This window comes from Rhinolophus ferrumequinum, chromosome 5 (assembly GCF_004115265.2).
Source record: "Rhinolophus ferrumequinum isolate MPI-CBG mRhiFer1 chromosome 5, mRhiFer1_v1.p, whole genome shotgun sequence".
Taxonomy (NCBI): Eukaryota; Metazoa; Chordata; class Mammalia; order Chiroptera; family Rhinolophidae; genus Rhinolophus; species Rhinolophus ferrumequinum.
The window spans coordinates 34653761-34673945 of NC_046288.1; the positions used below are offsets into that span (position 1 = coordinate 34653761).

The 20185-nt window shown below is 37.1% G+C and overlaps 1 long non-coding RNA gene across 1 annotated transcript in view; it reads left to right on the forward strand.

The window, feature by feature from the left end:
* The first annotated feature begins 17513 nt into the window (after positions 1–17513).
* The window catches only part of LOC117022453 (uncharacterized), a 53424-nt gene continuing 50752 nt past the window's right edge, over positions 17514–20185 (forward strand). The window contains exon 1 of the long non-coding RNA XR_004423053.1: positions 17514–17601. This is a non-coding gene — a long non-coding RNA (uncharacterized LOC117022453). The remainder of the gene's footprint in view (positions 17602–20185) is intronic.

Here is a 20185-nt window from a genome sequence, read left to right on the forward strand (position 1 = left end):
ACTGTGAATTGGTTAGCACAATCCATAGGTGAGATCCACAGGCTGGTTGCTGAGCCCCTGCTTCTTTTCCCTGCTTCTAGTTATCCCCAGACTCTTCATCTGTATTGATATCTTGCATGTTCTGGGTGGAATGTGACAGAAATGGGCTTCTTCAGCAGTGTCCCACAAAACTTGCGAAATCAAATGCTTCCTTTGCTCTTATTTTCCCCTGTGGGAGAAATTGTAGGCTGAAGGGATCTTTCTTGGCACTGTGATGTTAGGGGAGGGGTAATGGGTGTAAAGTGAAACTGTTCTTCTTACCCTTTTCAATGTGTTTATTCTCAGATTTTTTGCAACACTGGGTTGCTGGAACCTCTCATTGCCCTCTTGGTCTTCCAAAAATGAATGTGTTCTCATCTGTGGGTGGGTGTTAAAATTGGTGTTTCTGTGGGGATTTGAGGACTGGAACCCCACGCCACATCTTGCGGACTTTACTCAATATTCATTGTTGAATGAATAAAGTTCATATTTAATTTTTTTTATAGTTTCCCTCATCCTTATTGATGTAATTATATATTTGAATATATAAAATACTAATGTGGTTCAATATATTAAGACTATACAAAAAGAAATATTCAGAAAAGGATCACTCCCTCTTCATCTCTTTTATCTTGTGCCCACCTCTCCCACATACTAGTAACCAATTTTAATAATTTTTGGTTTTCCTTCCTTTTGTTTCTTTTTGCAAAATAAGTATATATATTTTCTCTATCTTTCTTACACAAAATGCAGGAAGTTTTACATACTTTCTACACTTTTATATACCATATATTCTTTTCAGCTACTTAACATTATAGATATCAAATTCTTTCTTATAATTTCATAGAGAGCTTTCTTATTCTTTTCTGTATTGTGTCGATTTACCATAGTCTATTCAGTAGTTTCCTGTATATGAACATTTAAGATTTTTCCATATTTTATAATTACTTTATCTCATAAGAGTGTGTGTGTATAATCTTTTTTTTTTTTTTTTTTTTTTTGTAATGTTAGAAGTATGTATTTAGGGAAAATTCCTAGAAGTTTGATTACCATATTAAAGGGTAAATGCATATGTAGTTTTCTTGGATATTGTTAAACTCCCCTTCCCACATTGCACCATCTGCGGTCCCAGAAATAATGTATTAGAATGTGCATTTCCCCACAGCCTCACCAACAGAATAAGTTGTTAAGCTTTTGATTTTTTTCATTCTGACAAGTGAATATTCAATGTAGTTTTAATTTATACACACACACACACACACGCACACATATGAGGTTGAGCATGCTTTCATGTCTATGAGTCATTTTGTAATAATCTGTCAATTGTCTACTTGTGTATTTTGCCCATGTTTCTATCAGGTTTCTGGGTTTTCCTTCCCTTGATTTTAAGAGTTCTCTATTTATTAGGGACATTAGCTCTTTTCCCATTTCGTGTATTGTAAGTATTTCCTGCTGATTTTCATTTGTTTTTTTATTTTGCTTATTGTATTTTCTTAAACTTGTATGTAATAAAATTCATCAATATTTTCTTGTATTGAATCTGGATTTTAGACCATAGTTAGAAAGCTTTTTCCCACATGCTTTCTTCTAGTATATGTATAGTTTATTTTTTACATTAGACCTCTGATCCATTGGAATTTATTTTTGTATATGATGCGAGATAAAGATTCTATCTTATCTTTTTCCATGCAGATATTCTATAGTATCAAAACAATTTATTAAAACATGTATCTATACTTATGATATGATATGTTACCTAATTTATATAGTAAATCACCATATGTATTAGAGTCTTTTTCTGGGCTTCCTATTCTACTTGTCTTACTATTCATGTATGAGGCTCTTCCTGTTTCATTTATACTATTCTACTTGTCTTACTATTCATGTATGAGGCTCTTCCTGTTTCATTTATACTATTCTACTTGTCTTACTATTCATGTATGAGGCTCTTCCTGTTTCATTCATATCTCCTCCCAGATAACACTTTTCCCCATTGTTTTTATAGTGATTCTTGCATGTTTATTTTTAAAATATAAACTTTTGTATAAACCTGTCTAGTTTCACCAAAAAATCTTGTTGGTATTTTTGTTAGTATTGTTTTACATTTGTGAATTAACTTCTGGCCACCTTGAATTTTAATTATTGTTAAATGCCCGGTATGTAGCATGTTGCCAGGCTCATATCAGAACAAATTAATGAAAAAATGGACACATAGTTTGCAGTTTTTATAACTTTACTCAAATAGGCATGGAATATGTTTTATTTTAATAAAAAGTTAAGTATCATTTTGTGATAAAAGAATCAATCACAATGTTAACAAGTGTATTTTTCTATCTTAATAAAAGGTCTTCATATAGAATTATTAAAAAACAACCAAGTAGCGCTTATAGCAGCTTTGAATATGTTTAAAATGTCACCTTTTCCTCATTTGATGGCAAATTATTATAATATCTTAACATTTTATAGGATAAATTACTTTAGTATTTAAATAAATATGCAAATCCATGATCTCGGTCATGTGACTAGTTCCCCTTAGAGTTGTGCAGTGCTCAGTACTCATAGTTGTATGGGGTTGTCCGGTGTAATAGCGTTTAAAACAGATTTGAGGTAAGGTAATGCCATAAGGAATAATATGTGTCATTTTCACCTGAAGATGACAAACCTAAACACTAGAAGTAGGTAAATTATTCTGAGGTTTTCTCTTTAAGGATTTCCATTCGCTAATCTGTATTCTCTCTAATGACACATCCCGATATCTTTGCAAGAGAAGGTCAATTTACATACTCTTCAGTGCATACAAATAAGCACGATGCCTTTCGTTTTAAGAAATCCGAGTAGGTTTTTCAATTTTCTTTCTCTGCTGAAATGCAGCTGCCCCAGCTATGGAAGATAGCAGCCAATTGGCACAAAACAAGAAGTACAACAGTTGGCAGAAAGGAAATTTTGGTAATGACACCAACAATGTGAGTCAATTTTCTTGTGAAAAACTGCATGATTTAATCTTTGATGGAGAAATGACAAACTTTCCTTTCATTCGTCTCTTAACATACATGTTAGTTTTTCTTATACATAATTTTTCAATATCAATAATATTTTTTTGAACGGAAGGGAGTAGGAGAAACCATCCACCAATAAAAGGTAAAAGCTATAAACATTGTTTACCGAACCTTTTTGTTTGTGTTTATGAATGTCAACTTTTGTCATTTGCAGTGCCAGGTGAGCAATTAAGGATTTCCCTGGATTTATGGGAACTTCCCTCACTCACTCATGATTCTGGGTAAAGTTAAAAGTATCCGGTTTGAGAGCCAATGATTGGTGTAGCTAACAGAGTATGTGTCTCTCTTGCATCATAAACTCCATGGAAAGAGTTACGGAATCATGATACAGGTGTTCTCACTAGTGCATTGTTTGGATAAGCTCCCATGAGCTTTTATTAAGCACCTAACTCAGCAGGAGATAGTTTTGCACAGTGGTTAGAGGCAAAGAGTTTGTTATCAGACAGACCTGTTTCACATCTTGGCTCTGATGAATTATTTTAACAAATGAATAATAAACTAACCCCTCTAGATATTAATTTTCTCATGAACAAAATTGGGATATGGATATGATAAGCACAATATACCTGTGCTGTGAGGGTTAGAAAAGGGAATGCTTTGCGTTCTGGTAGCTAGCTGTTATAGTCATTAAGTAAGGTAGACCAGGAAATCCTTCTCTATTTACAAATGTGAACTGGCCAAACAAAGTAGAGGAAGTAGAGGAAGTAAATGCAGCAATGCATTTGTTCTAAGTCATCTCAGTTCTACCGGGGAAACAAAAGTGTAAAATCTAGTATTCATGTACTTAATTTGTCTGGAGACAGTGGGTCACCATAGGTTTCCAAGATATCTTAGGAGAGTCATTCTGGTGACTTCCAAAAAGGAGCCACTTATCCTGTTGTAAAAAAAAAAAAAAAAAAAGGTCTTCTGTGATGTTTGTGGGACAGGGAAAAAAGGCATTGAAAAGAGTCAGTAAAAATTATGGCAAAAATATCTACTGTTGATAAAGAAATTTTCCTTAGAGATAGCACTATCCAATAGAAATTTCTGTGATAATAGAAGTATTCTATTTCTGTATGGCCTAATATAATAGCCACTAACCACATGTGGCTATTGACTACTTTGTCTGTGTCTAGTGATAGAGAAACTGAATTTTTAGTATTTTTTAATATTAGTTACTTAAGTAGTCAAATGTGGCTAGTGGTTACTGTATCAGACAGCATAGTTTTATGACATCCAGGCTGTAATTAGAAGTGTAAATTATTCTAAAAAGAGAGCATCCCCTCATTCAACAATTTTTAAAGATCAGTGGTATGCCAGTTACCAAAGGTGTTTTCTACTAGGTAATTTTTGTGTATATCTACAGTGTAATTCTTGAGACATGGTTTGCCATCATTGAGTAAGTTACAGCTCTATAAGTTTGTTGTTTGGATGCATTGTAGTTCAAAAGGACTGAACACTCACCTGACTAGGGCAGCTTGGCTGTGAAGCCTTTATTCTCCCCACCCCACCTCCAAGAGCTGTTATAAACACTGGAAAAAAAATTGTGGACCATCTGTAGCTGCAGATGGGGATTTGTGGATGGTGTACAAGTTGCCGTCATGGAATCAGTAGGAATGCCCAAAATATGTCATCCAAATTGACCAGTGAGAATGGTGAGGGGAACATTATCTTGTTCGGATATTTGGTCTCACAAACTTACCATGGTGAATGGGCCCCTCATGGGATCACAGGCTTATTCTCCTTCCTCATTCTCTGATAATACTACTGCTTTAACTTTCAGCAGGCTGGACTCAGAGACTCAGGGAAAGTTTCACAGCACACAGCCATCTGAAATACCACAAAATGCATCACTTGTCATTTTCTACCATTTGATTTTTGCTGCACAAAATAGGTTGTGAGCAAGTAATCTTTTGACTTGTTTGAAGTGATAAGCACTATGGACAATGAATATGTTGGTTGGATTATGTTGAAGTAAGTTTATTTTTTTAGTCAGTATTCTTGAGTTTTTCTTGTTTGCAGCTTCTAACATATGTCATTTTGCCACGTTAAGCTTAAAATTCCATGGAAGCTAACAGATTAAACTGTTTGAATGTGCTGTGAAGGCCACGGTTAAATAGGCAGAACCTGAGGGCCATTTAAGGAATCTCAAGTTTATTGTGAAGCCAACAGCCCCTTTCTCTCAGACCTAGAAATTTATGCTTCTCTAAGATGCCTAAGTTTGATAGATTCATGTATCTCATTTGTTTAAGATGCGTTGCAATGACATTGCAACATGGGCTAGTCTGAGCCCATTAGTCTGGTAGAATGATCCAACAGAGAATACCAGTGTGGAAGAAAATAAACCAGAGCACCCTTAGCCTCGGTCTTTTTCAAGAATGCTGGGCTTGAGAAGATTCTGAAGGAGCATTTTAACTTGGAGAAAGATGTGGAATGTTTTATAGGCTTTAGCAGGAGAATGCTGGCAGAAGTTCAGCCAGTTTCTGGAATAGTTGGTTAAGGACAGTTCTCAAAGGACATAGAATTTATTCTGTGGTTGAGCAGCAATTGTTGGGCAATTTGGAGTTTACCAGGAGGGTGGAGAGGAACAGTTAGGGGCTAACCCATGTGCAAGAGGGCAGGGAGGAACAGCTGCAGGGGACAAGGATATACAAGGGTCACTGTGGAAAATGCACCGTCCTTTACCATCTCTCACAACAAGTTATGCAATTAAATGGTTTAATAATGTTTTCTGTCAAGAAAACAAAGTCAGGCTAACAGCCATAGTTCTATGGGATTTTGCAGGCTGATGGAATATATATTTTGAAGTGGGATCTAAACCACACATTTTGGGGGCACAGTGGCTGTGGCCATGGTAAGTGGCCCCCCGTCTCTGGGGGGTGGAGGTTGATCAGACATCCCCGGATTCCTACTGGCTCCTGGAGAAGGAGAGCCTGGTCTGAAAGGTGAATTAGGAGGAAAAGCAAACAACATGGCCCAGGGCCTCCCACGCTGTCACAGAGGGTGCAGTCTGGTCAGCTCACTGCTCGGCAGTGAACTTGGCAGCGCAAGTCTGCACCGTGCTGGTCCAGTGCCTGTGCCCAGGTGTGTGAGTCTGATTCAGGGGAGTGTCAGCCAGCTCTGTGGGTGCAGACTTGCAAAGCTAACCCATGTTCTCCAGCCCAAGTAATACAATTGACAGTTTGATCTTCACCTGTCTGAATTACACATCTATTTCTCGGTTAGTTCCAAACTCAGGAGGGGGAACAGGGCAATTTAATTATTGACCTACCAAATCTCTACAGGCCTAGGAATTCTTGGAGTAGATCTCAGTACTGTTGTTAAATGGAGAAAAATGTATGGGTGTGATTGGGCCACTATCTGAATTAATTTGAAACTAAATAAGAATAGTAATATTAATCACTGTTATTAATTAAACACTTAATATGTGCCAGGTTATGACCTAAACACTTTACGTATGCTATCTCGGTTCTTACAACACATCTGTTAGGTATGCATGAGCAATCCCAGTTTTTTAGGTGAAGAGACTGAGGTTTAGAGAAGTTGAGTCGTTTGCTCAGGGTCACACTGCTCTAAGTGGTCATTAGTACCACACAGTTTCTCATGTGCTTGAGCTCTGCATCTGGTCTCCTTGGGCTGGGCTGACCCGCACACAGTGTTCCCTGGTGACTTATACAAATGGCCTTGAAACTGCCGTCACCTTCCTCCTGATGCACTTGCACTCGCTTTTGTCTTTTCTGGGTCCATATCTAGCCTCAGACAGGTGGTTCTGACTCTGCTCTGTTGGTGAGCTTCTGAACTCTGCTTGTCTCTTTTTATACCTCTACCTTCCCATGCAGTATTTCACTTTGCTCATACCCTTGGCTTCGTGGTCTAAGCTCCTTGGTTATAAGTATCAGCTATGATTTTAGCTCCTCAGAACTTAGTCTTTTTCTCTTTCTTCCTGTAAAAGGAATATGACTCAGATGGGTGGAAGGAGAGGAATTCGATAGTAAACTCTTACATATGCAGCGTTCAAAATAGCTGTCCGATCCAATAGTCAGAAAAGAATTACCCTTCTAAAATAGCCTTTTGATATTTGCTTTACTACAAGGCAATGTCTTGTCGCTTTTTGGAGAAAAATGCCCAGTAGATGATCACAAGTTGCTGTGGGTGTACAGCCACGGGAAGCCAAGGTGAGGCTAAGACATCTGGGCTCAGAGTCTGGTGCTGGAAGAGTGCGCAGGACACCACAAACCCCATTCAGGGGATAAGCACGTTAGACACTGTGTTCAGGGTTTCCAGGTGGAATTTTTTCCCGTTCTCAGGAATTTTTTTCGCTTTCCTGTTCTCAAATCCCGAGATATAAACTGTTTTCTGTTCTCCATGATGAATTGGTTCCACAAAGTGACGGCCAATACTACCAACCACCTGGGTTCAAGGAGCCGCTTTTCCCGATTTCCCGACCAAGTTTTCTCAGGATTCGGGAACGGGAAAGTGAAAAAAAGTCCTGAGAACAGACGTGAATTCCCGCCTGGAAACCCTAACTGTGTTGGCTAGTCCCCTAGAGAAACCAGTTTCACATGGTAAATGTGAGGACAAAGCTCAGGGAAATGTGAAGTCAAAGCCAGGAGGAATACATGAAGAGGAAGATTTTGGAAGTGAGAGAAGGTCCAGGGACCCTTTTGAAATCCAAGGCCCCCTTTGTCTTGAAGGCGCAGCCCTCTCACTATGGAATCGGGCAACCATCTCTTGCAGATGAGGACTCACTGTTAATTTTAATCCATTTTGCTCATCTAGTCAATCAGTGAATATTTATTGAATCTTATTGTGGCACAACACTTGCAGAGAGTAGACGATACACTAGTGAACAAACTTGATATACTAGTGAGGGAAACAGTTGGGGAGATTAGTAGTCAGAATATAACGTGGGAAGTGCTTTTATAGGGTCCTGCAAGAATATCAAGGAGGGAAGGACATCCAGCCAGCTGTCCTTGAGATGTCAAGAAAAGCTTCCTGTAGGTAGACCAGTCTTCCTGTAGTGCTGTCTAATCTTGGACTCACAGGATAAATAGGAGTCAGCAAAGTTTGGGGAAAGAAGTAAGAATAGTCCAGGTAGCATGCTTGAGAGCTCAAGGGCAAGTGAGCACAGCACATTGAAATTACCCAAGAACGTTCAGCATAGCCCCAACGTAGGGTGTGATTTGGGGATTATGGGTAATTGACTCTGGAGAGGACAGTTGGAGTCAGGTCAGCCAGGGCTTGAAGCTCATGTGAAGGGCTCTGGAAGCTACTGAAGGATTTTGAACAGGAGAGCGACCGGGTCAGTTGTTTGCTTTAGGGATTGCTGTGGCTGCTCAGAGCAGAGTGGAGGGCCATAAGTTCGGGCACCGGGAAACCAGTGTGCAGGTTGTGGAATAATCAAGGTGAGATGTGGCAGTGCTTCAAATTGGGGTAGTAAATGCATGACTAGAGAAGTGGATGAACTGCAGGAACGTTAGAAGGTAGGAGCTGCAGGATTCCATTGTTCATTGGTGCAGGTGTTGACGGCAAGGGCTAAAGAGGCATTAAGGATGACTTCTAGGGTGGTACCTGGGCACCTGGGTGGATGGTACGGCCACTGTCTGAGACAGAGGACATGGAAGGAGAGCCATGTTTCTAGGGGCCTCTCATGACTGAGATTTCTAAACTCATTATTACTTTATGCAGTTTTAAGCAGATCAGTGCATTGATCAGTTTCCTTTATTGCCAAGGGATAGCTGGGCTTATGTTTTTATTTGATTACTTTGGAAATTCGTATTCCAATAAGAAATGCCCCTTTCAAATATAAGACGAACAAAAATGCTGTGAATAAATTTTATGTTTTATCATGATATGACAATGATTAAGTATATTTATTGGTTCCACCATGGGTGCTTATGTAATAGCACTTAGGAGGAAGTATGCTTCTTGCCCTTTTGGCTATCTATCTTAAATAGGCACATCTGTAACAGAATCTCACAATGAAGATTTATCAGCAATAAGATAGAGAAGCATGCAGCAGGGCCGTATTTCTTTCTGCCCACCCTCTCTGACCTCCCAGAGGCTGGCCTTGCCCCAGCATTCAAATATGCTTCTAAGCAACCGACAGCATTACACACAGTGGTGTGCTGGTAAATGTTAAACAACTGGCTCTCCGGGAAAACAAAAACCAAAAACAAAACAAGTCTTGATGTGTAGCATTTGCTGATTTCTGTGGTGTCAACATTCTCACGTTGACCAATTTCAAGTTTCCAGCCTGACTCACTGACCACAGAGCTGGGAAGAGATGTGTACAACCAGCTCTTGCCAACTGGTGGGGGCCAGCGCCAGCCCACCCGCACCCTCTTCACATTTCTGCAAACATTTTAGTCAGTTTCAACCAGGCTGAAGATACAGATAGTTTCTTGTAAGAGGTGTTATATTTTGTTATAGCTTGGATAACAAAAAAAACCAAAACAAAAAAAATCCTTTGTCTTATTTACTACCAGATAGGGTGGGAATGGTCCTGGACTGGTGGAAGGTACTTCTAAGAAAGTGTGTGTGAAGTCAAGGAGGACAGGAGTTGTGATAGGATGGAGTGAAAGAGGAGAGATTAATTATAAAGATCGAGAGGAAGGAGGTGCTATCATTGTTTCCCTTGATTTTGTTTGTTTTCCTTGCATTGCACTGGTGGGAGAGTGCTGGGAGGTTCTTGTTCCTCTCACTGTTGGGTTAACTGCTGTCGGCTGTGGAGGCGGGTGGGCAGGGCTGCTCTGCTGCGGACTCTGTGGCTGCTTTTCGAGCCCCATTCTCAGCATGTTACTTGTAGTGCCTGGAAGAGGAGACATTTGTCCAAATGCAACTTAGTGACAAGTGTCGATCCCTCAAAAATCAGTCAGTGTTTTTTTTAAATTTAATTTGATTTTTATGATGTGTAATTGACATGCAACTGTCAGTGTTTTATTGTCTTCAGGTTTTCAAAATTCCAAATTGTGTAGAATTCTCAATCAGACTTTTCCACTATGGATGTTAAGATTTTGAATCATGTGAACAATTACAAACCACCCCAAGTCAATCCACGCACCCCCTGACAGAAAACAACAACAACAAAAAATCCTTTTCAACTTAAAGGGGATTCAGGAAATAATTTTTAATTCTTATATTTAAATTAAAAATCTAAAAAAGCTATGATTTAACATCTGCTGAATAAACAGTTTGAGGAACTGAATGGCTCTTTAAAATGCGCTTCAGTTTAAGATAATATTTAGAACTTTACACTCATGTTATTCAAGCAGCAATCCACATAAAGCTCTACTAAAGCAATATAGCCACAGACTAAAATCATTTTTTAAACAAACAAATTCCAAAAGACTTTTTTGTCAGTACAAGTTAAAATACACAAAAGATAAAATAGTTATTTGCTTTGTTTAATAAAATATTTTTTGTGCCTGAATAGTCTATGGATTTTTTTTTAAATGTCAGATTCTCTTTTATATCCTAAATTCCCTAAATAAGAGTGCTTGCATGTTCAAGGTTTATGTGTTGATCCATGAGTGTCTGTTTATATATATGAATCTCTGTGTGTTTAAATATAATACATAAATGGATGCAAGAAATAAATATGCTCAGGAGTGATAGTTAAGAATTGATGAAACAGCACACTGAGAAGAGGAATGTATGATGTGTTCCCTCTGCTTCCTCTCTTCTTGCCCAGCCATCTCTCTCTTCTTCCTGCTCTTTCCCCCCACACCTCTCACCCTTACCACTTGTCCTGCCCTGCCCAATAAAGCCTCTGCACCTTCCTGCTTGTAATTTGTCGCTAATCAGCTGTCACTGTCATAGCCATGATGAGAGGTTCATCTCTGGCTGAGGGTAATGGCCTTAAAAGTCACAGAGTCAATGTCAATGGGATCGCTCCAATCCAATCACTGAGCTGAATGAGGGATGGCACCTGCTGACATTAGCACTCATTTTGAGCTCGAGCATCTGGGCCCCAGTAAATAACCATCAGTGGGTGGGTCTGGGGGACAGGTCATTAGCCCCACGAAAAATAAATATCGCTTCCCTTGATGGCTGCGAGTAATTTAGCTCAGACGAGGAAATTTCACCCTAGATTAAGTATGATGAGCCAATATCAGTCAGAGGAGGCCAAACAGTGAGAGCTTGATGAGATGGAGGGAAATTTATATTCAGCTGGCTGCATGTGAGATGAGCTCAAAGAAACGACTTACCCTTCCGGCCCATCTTCATGTGCACACCACTGGTGGGCTTATCTCATTACTTGCCTTTTCTTGTTTTTTGTTTTTTTTTGAGGGCATTTGAGATAGAGATTGGAGGCTAGCCTAGGGTGAAGAAGGAGGGCAGGGCTCAACATTTTCCCCTTTGCTTTTGTGATTTTGTCCTCTAGCATGTAATGTCACAGCTTAGCCCTTGTGCCAGCACTTGGCTAGTGAAAGAGCTTTCCATGCCTGACGGCTTTCACAGGCAGACCTCCCCTCCTGAGAGAGCAGACCGAGTTTTAATTGTTTTGGAGGCCCTGGAGGCTCCTTTCCAACACTAGTAAATGGGTTGGAGAGGGAGGTAAGGTAGGGCCGGGTCCCTCCTTTTTGATTCTTGGGACGGAAGAGCCACCACCCTCGATTCACAAGAACATCTTTTTATTTGTTCCACTGATGTGATCCATCAAATCCAGAAGGGTTATTAATAGAAGGTCTTTATTAGAAGCAGCTCAGCTCACTTTAGAATCATATTTTATATCTGTAGGGACCTGCCCTCGGTCCACCCTCTCCCTCATTGAACTAGATATATCTCAAAGCTGGGTGGATCAGGTTCCCAAGCAGTCTCTTACAATAGAAACTGGAGACAGTATTAGTTCTTTTTCTGTCCCCTTTGATAACAGACCTTGAAAGGGGTTTCAGTAGGCATGTTATCAGTCACTAAAACGTTTTCTAAGTTGTATGCACACCTGATAATTAGTCAAAAATTCTAAAGCAGTTTTAAAAAGCAAGATTTTTTTTTTTTTACCTGACTTGTATATCTGAATTTTGCTCTTGTAGTTCTGGAAACAGGTTCATTACAGAGAACTGGGCCTAGTGGAGACTTGGAGGATGGTAAAGCATGCTGGCATGTATAGTAAAAGGGCCCTCGGGCAGAGGCACGCAATGCACATAGAGAGCTCTCAGCTGGGAAACAGGGTTAGTTAAGAGCTCTGTGAAACCTCTCACTTCTATAAGAGCTCAATAAATATTTCTTGATTGAATTCATAAGGACCTGCTGTGATAACCAAATGCATCTCATATATAAACTCACTGGTGCCTTGTTTATTTAGAACATTGATCACAATTGTGAATATAAAGCTATTTGGGTAATTATTTGTTTTTGACATGGAGTGAGTGCTCAGTGAATATTTGATGAATGAAAGTTAAGCAAGTATTTAAGTCTCCTCCTCTAATCTGTAAATCCTATAGAGGCAGAGACTGTCTGCATTTTTGACTGCTCTATTCCTGTGCTTTAGCTTAGGGAATGCCATTCAGTAGGTGCTCAATAAACATGACAAATGAGTAAGTAAAAGTTTTTGTTGAGCACTTCTTATATGTCAGGCAATGTGTGAGGAGCTAAAACAAATGGTATATATATGATAGAGTTTTCTTTTTAATTGAAGGGAAAAGATATCCGTATATAAGAAAGTTAAAAAAAAGAAAGTATATGCTATGATATAATCTTGCTTTTGTGTTTCCCACAGTCTACAATGAATTAGAGAACGGAATACCGTTGTAAAACTACGGCTCTTTATTCGCTCCTCAGGAGAGAAAATGTATTTCTTGATCTATGGAAATTCAAGTACAATGATTTTACGTTTGGCCTTTAATAGGTAAATGCCCCCATGATAAGTTCTTGTTGAACACAGAAGACGATTTGAGCTCTTTTGCCCCTATGACTGGTAAATTTTTTTTCAAAGTGAATTAAGATTCATAAGTTTGTGATATATGTAGAGAAGGTATTTTATCAATTGTACAGACGAGAGGAGGAGTTAAAGACACTTGCTCAACATCACAGATAAAGCTGAAAATAGAGCCCAACCCAAGTCTTGATCACTAAATGGCTAAGGGAATAAAGAGGATGGGTTAAACCAAGTCTTTAATTTATCCACACAGTACAGTATTATCGTGTTGTCACTAAAAGTACCCTAGTGGACTGAAATGCAAAACCAAATTTATAAATAATTATGTAATTATGGATTTTATTATAGATACTTTTGTATGCCTCATCAAGAAAAAAATTGCTGATTGGCCAATACTTTCTGGAGCCATAGTGAATGAAGTTTTCTGAGTCACGTTATTTTAATGCACTAACTGTGCTTCTGGCAGGCTAAATGAAGAGGTGGTTAAAATAGTTACTGTTCCCGGATACCCTATTTTCATGATCTGAAATTTTTTTCTCTAAAATTTTTGGTACGAAGAGACTATATTTATCAGATTACTTATATTTTTGATTTTGAGAAAAAATTAGATGACTCAGTTTCTATACTTTCAATTGTTTTGGAAAAAAAAATCCAGAGTAAATTTTATAGTTGGTATTTTTAAAATGTAGGATTAAATATTTCTATAAATTAATAAAAATAAAGTCATGTTAATTTTAGGAATTAAATTATTTTCTTGTTATTGGACAGAGTATTTATTTCCATGATGACAATTCTGATTGGTATTACTTATCTTGAAACTGTTGATCTTACCCTAATATTTTAGAAGATATATGTGTGTAGAAACATACATTTTTCTATATCAGAATGGAAATTGTTTCAGAATCAAATGCTGCTGTTGTATGACTAGCTGCTGTTATCTGTTTTCTCTGATTGTTCTCCTTCATTCTAAGAAACAACAGTCAAATTTTTACTATCTTTCCATGTAGCATATCCTGATGTGAAATTTATAGAGGCACAGGGATTTCGTTTCTTAAATAGTTCTGTTTGGCTTTTAACACTGCATAATCACAACTTGAGTTAGCCTCACTTTGGAGCTGTATACACACACATATATATAAATCGTGACACAGATTTAGTCACTTTGGTATATGGTATGAGTCTTATGCAGCTCAGTCCTTTGAGTAAATTAAAGCCAAGTATTATGAGGGAGTGTGTGTGTGTGTGTGTGTGTGTGTGTGTGTGTGTGTGTGTGAAGAATGGAAAATTAATTGGCTCTTCCTTCAAATTCTGAACACTTTTCCACCAACCTTCCTCTTTGTCACCATATTCCTCTAACCCACTTTCATCTGGGAGAGAAAAATTTGGAGGTGGTTGGGATAAAAAAAACAAGGAAGAGAAGAATAAAAGTGAATAAATGAAAGAGGAAAGAAGAAAAAATGGAATTAAAATACATATTCACATATGTAATAAGTTAAAATTATTTAATACATTTAAAAAACCAATAAGAACCAACCTGGTGCAAAGGCTCCTGTTGGGATGGGATTATTATAGTTTAGAGATCAAGTAGCAAAATACTAAGCACTTTGCATAGATTATCGTACCTAATCTTCACAATAATTTATTATGACCGTATTATGTATGAAAGAACTGAGGCTCAAAGAAGTAAATTGTCCAGGCTCACACAATTAATAAAAGGCCTTGCCACGCTTGGAGCCCAGGTCTTTCTGATTCTGAAGCCTGTGCTTTTAACTGTTGCATTTAATAAATGCCCATTGAATTGAATTGAATGTATAGAGATGCAGATTTTGGTCTTTGTTACTTAGTAACTTAGTGTATGTGGCCACCTGTGATACAGAGAATGGCTGGAATATGTGTGTGATAATGACTTGGAGCCGTCATCAGTGGAGGGAAGATGTTTTGGTGTTACTGAAAACATAGGAGGATAGGTTATATTCTGAGAGTTTGGCAGAGAAGTTGGTGCAAATGATGACTGTCATAATTTTAACCATATGAAAGAACACCGTCATGGCGGAGGTGAACACCTTATCTAAGTAAGACCTTTAGTCTTAGATAATAAGGACCTTCTGTTTTCCTGTTCTTTGAGGAAATACACATTCTGTTTCGAAAGCCAATAAAATTAAAGGACGAGAATGCAATAGAGCTGTGCTTCTTAGAGTTTAGCGAAATGTCACCAACACTAGGCTGTTTAGGATTTTTGGATTATCTGTGCTCCTTGAGCTTCTTCTTCTTTTCACTTGGGCTGTGGGATTTAGGCTCTGTCGCTTTTATTTCTGATTAGTCACTACAGAAGGAGGAGAAACACTCCGCTCTGCTAGTAGTTAGCAGGTGCTAATAGAAGATAAAGGTCACATTGTTTGGTTCAAATGAAGTTAAGGGATACTTTGTGTATTAAAATATGCCATGTTTTTCTCTTTCCTCTTTGTAAGTTTGAACATAAGCACTAAACGTCAAGTCAACACTGTCAGACAGACACACACACACAATAACAACAGCCTTTTGTCCTTCAGACTCACTTTACGGAACAGGTCTCATTACATTTCTCAGAGCTTGTGTGATTTTCCTTAATCAGAAGGGCATTGTTGCTAGGAGGTGGTGATAATATGGTGGACAGGACCTAGGTCAGAACAACGACCTAAGGAAACCTACAGATAATTGGACTAAATTAGGGATGTTAGTATTGTAAGTTTTAGTAGTAAATATGTTTCCTAAAGTTATATTTTAAATGTTTTTCAAGTTAAACCCTATACTAAATCCATTGACAGGATTTTCTATTAAAAATACACCTCCCCCCCGCAAAACCAGTTTATAAATATTATAATTTTAAAGGATATTCTCTAGATACATTGATTTTAGAAGCACCGTTTCCATTTATTTCGAGTTTCTTTCACTGAAGCTTTCTGTACATGTGATTATGGTGGTGAAGAAGCTAAAGGTTAACAGCCTTAATACAGGTTTCATCAGCAGGATAGTATGAGTAATAATAAATTACTGCAGCAATTTTGTTATAAGTTTTTGAAATGAGGTTGTGGGGCTGTAGAATCTAAAAGACTATCAAAGGAAAAGATTTACATTTTTATATTTTTACATTCCTTTTATTTGGAGTCTTATTTACATTGTCCCTCCTATTCTGTAATAGCTGACATTTATTATGATTTGATATCTGTCTGTAGTGTTCGTGCATGAGAAACTAATGAACAAACAGTTGACAAAGTCATCATGATAAAGAGGTTGATGAAGAATTGATTGCCATTACACAGTATTGTGTGCATTCTACCAGTTGACATATTGAACTTCTCCCCTAATGCAGGTTGCTTTCTCTCATCTAGGAAACAGACCAAAGGCAGGCATTCCCAATTAAGCCTGGTGAGGTCCTATACCTCCTAATTACAGGCTAACTTACTGTGTCTAACTGTAACAGACATTTTGTTAGCAAATTGCTTTGAACACCCAAGTATGCCCAATAAAGCAAATAGGAAAATATTAGAATTACTAGTAAGAGGGTTCACTGTGTTGAATTTTACTACTGAATGGTTTATGGTAATATCTTAGGGTCACCTACTTTTTCTCTTTTACTTTTCTTTTTAAAGGATGTTGTAGTTTTGGCAGTAATCGCAAGACTAGGAATTAAAAGTGATAAGGAAAAAAACAATCACTATTCTCAATTAAAGAACTCAGAATAATTTGCAAGAATATTGTAGGAGGGAATTCAAGTTTGTAGTGATTAAAATATTGTGATAGGAGATTGATAACATAAATAAAAGAAATAAAAGGTAAATTTCACCAAATCGTATAGAGATTGTTGCAAAGAGTGCATTGGAAACTGAGTTTGTGTAAATTGAAAAAAGGTTCATATTACTTTTTGAAACTCTTTATTGTGTTGTAATGTTTTTTTTCCTGTTTGAATTTTATGTCGACAGTAAGCCAAACATTTCAGATTTACATCATTGTAATACTAATACAAAGGCAAAATGTGAGATTATGGAATGTAGCAGTAATAAATGAATTGTATTCCAATTGTTTTATTTGTACACACTTTACAGAGTCACAGGTGAAGCAATTGATGAACTGGAGAAAGGCTGTTGTTCAGTCATCTTTTGTACAATGTGTCTTTTTTCTTACTTTTTTCTATTTTCATTAACATTTCTATCTTACAGAGTTCTCTTTACAGTTCTTATTAAGATCAGGGGTACCAGATTATTATTCACTCTAGACATCTTTGGCAAGTTAATATTCATTGGATTCTGACTCTAGAGATGGGGTTAAATTTTTTCTTTTTGATTCCAACTTGTCCAACAAACTCTTGGCAATAAACCTGAGAGGGGTTCTTCAGTAGAGTCATTGTTACATATATGATGTCTTTGTTGTGCACAACTTTTTGAACATAAAGCCTTTGTTTCAAATAATTTAGATGTAACCAACATTCATTGAGCACTATTTCTTTTCTTTCTGTTCTTTAGGTTTACAAGACAGTTTGTATAGCCCTTTACAGTGTATAAGGAATATGGAGTTTTCACAGTTTTCAAGGAATTTTCATCCATATTTTCTAACATGACATCGATTCTATGTACACATAGATATGGATAACATGATTTCTATTCTGACAATGCTTATACTCAAGTTGAAAAGGTAAGCATAAATATAAATTACCTAGTACTCCATTGTGGAACTTCAAAATAACCCTAAACAGAGATTGGAAAAAAATATATAATAACGTATAAATAATATCAAATTTGATACTTACCTAAATAGAAATAGATGGCCTCACTTTTAGATATTTGGAAAATTTCAACCAACGTGCTTTTTATTTTAGAATTTTTACATCAGATGCTTTGTATTGATAATGGAGAAAAGAATGCCTGACACTTCTAAAACATGTAGTAGTTTATAAGGAGCTTTTAAATCTTGGATTTCATTTTATCCTCATTAATTTGATAATCTGCTGAGGTTCTTTTCTGTTCGATGATTTGATTACAATTGCTATACAGCAAAAAGAGAAATGGAATCATACTATATTAGATCTTGAAGGAAATATAAAGATAATCTAATCTAATGTCTTTATTTTAAAAATGGAACAGTGGCCAAGGTTAAGTGACTCATCTTAGGTCATATTGCTAGTTAGAGCCAAATCTTCTGGCATTAAATCAATCACATTTCCTACCAAATGACACTACTCTTGTCCAATATGGGCTTTTCAATCCTTGTGCTATGGAAGACCCATGGATTTAGCCATAAATTATCCACTTCGACTCCCTGTTCCACTCAAATGCACTGCTTACTGCTTGCTCTCTCTTTCCTTCTTGCCTTCTGTCCGTCTCTCTGTCTTTCTGCCTCTCTCTGTTCTTTTTCTCTTATGTCGATTCAGATATTATAATTCATTTGTATTATACAACCTTCTATTCAAGCTGTTTCATCTTTACTTGCTAGTGTACATGGCAGCTGAAATTATTTGATCCTGATATCATGGCATCAGAATAACCGTTCTGGGTATTTGGATGTTACAATTAGTCCATTTCTGGAACAGAGAAAGTAGGCTTATGAAATGGAGATAGAATTTGTAACACTTCAATGAAGTCCTCAAGAAGTTTTGTTGCTAGAAAGGCATAATAACAATGTCTACCCAAGAGCATAAATACTAAAGTATTTTTAATCCATGGTTAATCTAATGTGGTATTCTTTGTTAGGGTCACAACAAAGTTTGTTTTAGAGTCTCGTCGTAACCTTCAGAAGGTAAATCTAGGCCAAACTATATCACAGTGGTAGGGTGAGGGCACTCAGGGCTCAGATCTCACATGCACAAAAGGCCTCAGTTTCGACATTTTAAGACCAGTTGTATACAGTCTCAGAGATGTGCTGACAGAATTGAAGAGTGTTCATCCTTTTATTGCATTACCAGATCGCCATACCTGTACTGCCCTATGTGTTTGTAAATCCTGTAATTATCTTGAGACTAGCCCATTCATACTACATTGTAATGTTTTTCTGCTACATGTGTTAATTTGTCAAATGTGTACATTTTATATGTATACTACAATTATTCTGACTCTGTTTCGGATTTTTTTTTCATTTTTAAAAGTACTTAGAGTCCTCATAAGACATGGCACCGATGGATTTAAACTTTGAGAATCCATTTATTTTGTATTTAAGTCCTCTTATATATATCCTGTTACAGATGCATATGTAAGTTGATCTCAACTGTTTTTTATGTTTAGATTGAGTTCTCATATGTTCTCCCTAAACATATCCTCAGTAATACAGGTTATATAGCTGCTAGTTATGTTAAGAAGTACTTTATTTAATTTAAAAACTCCCTCCTTTTGCCTTTCGGACATTAGGTTCAGTCCTAGTTTTCAAAGGTATGGTGACTGAATCAGTGGTCATCTATCTATACCCTTTGTGATTTTATAGATTTGAGTGATATGTTCTCTGTGCTTCTTAGTTACAGAATAGAATATGCCAATGCTCCTGGCCCCTCATGTGACCATCCCTGAAACTTTAAAATAATTATTAAGTTTACTCTGATTGTTTTTGATCCATAGTCGCAAACATTGTCCCAGAAATTAGTACACTATGGCTGTGAAGGAGAGTATTTTTTGTTAACCGTTCTTTTTTATTGTGTGAATGTAAATCAGCCTGGTTTTTGAAATTATCAAAAACAATTTTAAAAGTTTAAAAACAGTGAAAATCTTCTCTAGTCTAGTGTTTTGAGTTTCAAAGTTGACATAATTACAAAAGTAAGACACAGGTGTAAAAATTTCAAACCATGCAAAATACGCAGGGTAAAACATCAAAGTTGTTTTCCATTCCCCAATATAATTTTTGTCATCAGTAACTTCATAGAGATCTTTCCACATTTTTCTGTGTTGTAGTATAAAGACTTGTCAGGTCTTAACATTAAATTATACTTATTTGAAAATGGTCAAAATGAAATGTTGCTTAAGGTGAGATTTCATTGCACAGTCTTACTCTAAATGATTTGTATTCTGTAACTGCTTCCTTCTAAACATCTCTTGAAATCACTGACTACAATACTAATGATGGAAGCAGTGGTTGTGTAGTGGAAATAGCCCCAAATTCTGCAACAAAAATCCTGGCTTCTGGAATTTACTAGCCTCACTAGTAAATCATTAGTGGCATGACTGAGTAAATCATTTAACTTCCTTTTGTTTATTTCTGAGATTTTTTTTTAAATTTTTGTAGTTCAGTTATTCTC